The sequence below is a fragment of the Cyprinodon variegatus genome, unplaced genomic scaffold (assembly GCF_000732505.1).
Source record: "Cyprinodon variegatus isolate N-32 unplaced genomic scaffold, C_variegatus-1.0 Scaffold1142, whole genome shotgun sequence".
Lineage (NCBI taxonomy): Eukaryota > Metazoa > Chordata > Actinopteri > Cyprinodontiformes > Cyprinodontidae > Cyprinodon > Cyprinodon variegatus.
The window spans coordinates 125,913-131,249 of record NW_015151595.1 but is presented as its reverse complement, the minus strand read 5'-3'; positions in this window follow the sequence as shown (position 1 = coordinate 131,249).

The window sequence follows — 5,337 nt, the reverse complement described above, 5'->3', positions numbered from 1 at the left end:
GGATTGCTGAAGAGTCAATGAGTCGATGCAATCAGCTGGTTTTCCTTAGATAGAAAACTTTGAATCAATCTGACTGGATGATCTGGTTGATCTGGATCTATAAAGTGACCTGAGATGACATGATGTGAATTTGAACTATAGAGACAAATTAATAGAATTATTCTTTGTTTACTTGTTTTGTCTTTGACTATTGATATAGTTTGATGTTCTAAAGCACTAAAGTGTGAATCAGGAAGAAGCCAAACCCTTTTTTAATCACCTGTTTTTCAGATAACTATTGAATGTATTTCTTGTTTTTCCTAAAATTAATTTCCTTTAAATACGAGTTCTTAGCTTTTATTTTAAATGATGATCATTCAGAGCTGCACTTACTTCCATGTTGGGATGTTACAGTAAGTTAAGGTGTTACTATGGCAACCGTGCAAACACCAGTGTTTCCAGGCATTGTGCCATCATTGGCAGAGTCTCTCCATAATTACAGACTCATTGAATGACTATTAGCATAAAGTTGTTTGTTATAATTGCAGCAAGCCAGAGACCGACTCATATGAACAAAATGTTGGTAATTACCTAAAAATTAGCCCCTAAATTCTAAAGATGTTGGAATTAACTTGAAGAATCATCGGTGCGTGTGTTTAATGTGTGGATGTTAGTTCATGATCTCTTTGGGAACAAATGGGAATGTTCTGTGTTGTTTTGTCTTTGGTTGAGTTTGGCACCACCTGCTTTTAATCCAGGAAAACATCCAGTCCAGAGAGGGGGGGGGTCTGTTAAAGGCCCCTTTACTGGTCCTCAGAGGAACCAGTGGGATCCTATAAACTCTACATGGGTTTGTCCAGCGCCATGACCCTCGGCAGCGACTGTGTGTGAAACGCTCACATATGCGGCTAAATGATAAAACCTTACAGTCGCTGCTTTAGGAGAACAACCATGGGAGCTTTCTGTGGCATCTAAGCCGCAGGGGGTCAGGAACTTACTGGCTGATCTAGTTGTGGATTGTTTCCTTTTTTTCCCATATGAACGGTTCCAAATGTTCTACATGACAAAAGGTTTGTAACAAAGCTGAATATGACGTTGCTGAAACCACCTAGAACATGATGTCTTTGATGGAAATAGAAGTCAGCAGGGAAAGCTGGAAAGTGAAATGTGTTCCTCTGCTTCTCACAGCATGTTATGAAGAACACAGATCATGTTGCAATAAACTGTGACCTTGATGCCGAAGGTCTCCCAGCCCCCATCCCAATATGTGAAGACATCATCAGCCTCTTCTCACCTCTCTCAAGGGTCCTCTCTCCTCCTGGGCGTCCCACCAGGCCTGCAGGGATACTGTCAGAGCCCCAGTTTAACTGTCAGCCATGCTGGTCTCATTTCTATTTTTTAGATTTTTCAGCAGTAGAGAGGAAGCGGGGGGGTGCTGCAAACCTGACCTCTGACCTTTTGACCCAAAGAGCCGGATTTCCCTCGCAGGGCTTTGGGAGGGTTTTGTTCTGAGCTGATTATCTTCTCAGGGTCCCCCACCATCAAATAAACACTCTGCACATTTATCAGCCACAAATATAAACAATAATGTTATACAAGCCATTAAAAGTGTTTGTTAATATAGTAAATAAATGCTTAGAAGCTTCTTCCTTTTACTTCTAACCTCCGTTAACTCCTCCTTTTTTAACTGCATGATAATAATAATAATAATAATACATTTTATTTAAAAAGGCGCCTTTCTGGACACTCATGGTCACCGTACAAAAGCATAAAAACAGTGTCAGAAAAAATAAAAACATATGATCAGCACCATTTCAGTCCAGATATAATCATTAGTTTGAATCTGAAGCAACAAACCAGCAGGTGTTTAAGGCATTAGCTTTGTAAAGCATTAATCTGTAATTCAAAGAAAAGAAGAAAGTTTGTTAAAGAACATTAGTGAAAAAAACACGATCATAGATTGAGGAACTCTACAGAAAAGTAGCAGTGATAACTCTGGAGTGTTTCACCAATATCCTTCCTCTATTGACCAATAAAAACATTCTAAATCAGAACATCTGATCCACAGCCAAACAAAGTGGTGGCAGCATCATGCTGAGGGATGTGAATGTGGATGCAGGGAGATAATGTAAAAAACCAGTTAGAGGCTGTGAAAGCATCAAGCTGTGATAAACCTGCTTTAAGACCTAAACCTAACAGAGAATCTCTATAAACCGGCTTTCACAGATATCTCCAATAACCAGAACTATTTTACAGGATAAATAAACGTTTAACAGTCTTTAACTCTTTAAAGCTAATGAAGAAACAATCCGAGTCTAAGAAAAAGGCTCTAAAAGTATAAATGTTATTCAGTCACAGGATCCCAGAGAAATCCATCAAAGTTTGTGACTCTGAGCTAAAAAATCAGAATAAAATGATTATTTTCCATGAACCCAAAATGAACAGTGAACTGTTGCAGACGTCTGATAAATTCGCCTTAAAACTTTTAGGTTTAGTTGAGTCTTTAACAGTAATTGTGTTTTCTGTAATGACTGCCGGGGAAATGGCATGAAATAAAGAAATGCATGTTTTTATTTTAATCCAACATAATTAGCAGGGAGATTGATGCTGAGTGAGGCTTGTGTTGTAAGTCGGTGGTGTTGGAAGGTCGATGCTCTCTGCTCCGTTGCTCTCCTTATCTGCAGCCTGTGCAGCGTCTTCCCATCTCCACATCCATGTGTCTGGGTCATCAGGAAAATAACACATAAACACTCTCTCCCACAAATACTCCAACTGTAAATCTTGCAGCTGGGTAATTTGTCATTTTTGAGATTAGCTGCAGGCATATGTTGCATGACATTGATGGCTTACTCTTCAGGAGATTGCTGCGTGCCTTACAAGCCGCTTTAATTGATTGCGTGTTGACTGCATGTAGTGACACTGCCTTTCAAAATGTTGACACAGCCTGAGGGAGTCGGTCTAGAATAAAATGTGAGAGTGAGAATGAATGTTTATGTTGATGGATATATATGTGTTTTCATTTGTTTGTTATCCTGTCAGCGCCATCTTGGCCAGACAGCAACCTGCTGTCAGGCATGGGCACAAATACATCAACATGTATTTCCAAATAAATACCCACCTTAAAAATGTATCAAAATAAAATACTGTATTTTCGTATTTTCAAAATAATACAAAATACTTTTATTTTCGGATTACTGTTGACAGTAGATCCCATTTTTTTTAATGTTGGATCATTTTTAGACGTCTATTAAAATAACATCTCTACAGCAACCAACAAAAAATCCAAGTTGGATTTTCTAAAGCGAGTCAAACAGAAATGCTCTTTAAAATCCAAAAATAGTTTTTGCATCTTGTATTATGATGATATAAATACCTGATGATTGTAAACAGCAATCAACTTGGTCCTTCAAAATAAACTTTACAATCTCTTTTTAACATGCTATACTTTAAATATATACTTAGTTAATATATATCTCTCTATATATATCTATATATCTCCTTTCTATCTCTTCTTTCTTTCATCTTTTCTCTTTTTTTCTTTTTTCCTTTTCTTCTTCTGTTTTTCTGCTCTATTTATATTGCAGTGTCCATATGAACTGTAAAACTGCATAATTATAATAAAGCAATTTATATGCATGAAACAAGTGGAGCAATATGGGATTGCCATACCGCTACACTTGTGAAAGTAAAATCTGTTTTGGCTCTTTTTGGCATCAAGACAATCACCAGACAGGACACTGTTACAAGAAAAAAAAAAAAATAACTATGTACATATTTCCATGATGTAACATACGACATACAAGGAAAAAAAGTTTCTACAAAGAGAAGAATGCTTCTAAATAGATCTGCTGACCTGTGTGAATGTGATAAATACTCTCTGGCTTCACCTTCATGCAGACCTCTTTCCAGAACAAGTGGGATACCTTTTCAAAATCTTGATGCTTTCACATCACAGATCCCAATAAAACAGACGTTTAAAAATCCAGACATTTCTAGATTCTAGATGATATGTAAGAAACGTCTGCAGATCTGAGGAAGGAAGGATAATGGAGAGCAGGAAGGTCATGGATAAAGAAGGACACTGAAAGCACCTGAAACACCTGAAGAAAGAGTGAAGATGAGGAAAACAATGTTAGCATGAGTGATGAAGATTAGAAGATTTCAGAGGAAGAGAAGGAAGGAGATTAGGAAGAACATGAAGACGCAGGTTCTCTGTCCCACCTGGCGTGAAACGATTCTAGAGCAGATATTATAGATATGTTCTCTATGTGAGATGTTTGGTGTCCAGAACAATAAGCGTCAGCCTTCCTGACAGTGATGGATTAAAACCTGTCCCACTGAAAGCAATAATGCAACTGCTTCTGCCATTTACTTAATTATATTTCACAATTTATTCATGTTAGCACAGTAGGAGATTAAAGATTCGACTTATAATTAAGTTGATGCCAAAAAACCTTTGCATGTTTTTTCCCAGAGTGATCGAAGTTCCTTTCCTGAATGTGTTTTCTGTGTCTAATTTGTGGAACATTTATTTTTCTCGTCAGCCAATATGTTGTTTTTGTTTCTTAGAAAAAGATGACTAATTTTTATGTTTTGTTGATTAAATTTCTAACCCTATTTTCACCAAGACGCCCACCCTGTTTAAAGTCTGAATATTTTATATGACAAAATAATAATAAACAAACAAGTCATGAAACGACAGCTGCCTTGGATTTAAGATAAAACTTCACCATATTTCTTAAAAATAAAAGCTTATATTTTTCAACTATTTTTCAAGTATTAAGCTAAGCGAGTGTTAAAAACAGCATGTTGAGCTTTTCAAAACACAAAGAGATAATTTAAAACAGGCTATTTTTTAATATATTAATTGTTGAAAGATTGTGTTCCCATAGTGTCTGAATTAGAAAGAAGAGATTGTGCTTCGTCTTTAAAATAAACTTCAAATCTAAAGATGACCCATTAAAGATTTGTGGATCAGAATATTTGAAATATTGCTCAATAAAGCAAAGTTGATGTGTATTGGTTGGATGCTGGTATTGCTTATTAGTGTTGAAATGAGGTCATAACACAGCGATGTGCAGAAACATCTAGACGACTGAATCAGGAATGTTACTGGTTAAGGTTATCTGTTCAGGTATGTAAAGAGATTGTGGGGTCTGTTGCTGAAAGTTGCACATGCAGCTTATGCAGTAAACAGCAGTGAGTAATTCAATACTGGGGGGGGGGGGGGGGTCATTCATTTTAATTCAATTCAGTTTATTTATATTCACCGTTTAACAACACATCATCTAAGGTCACTTTATAGATCTACATTAACCAGATCATCCAATCAGATCGATTCAAAGTTTTCTATCTAAG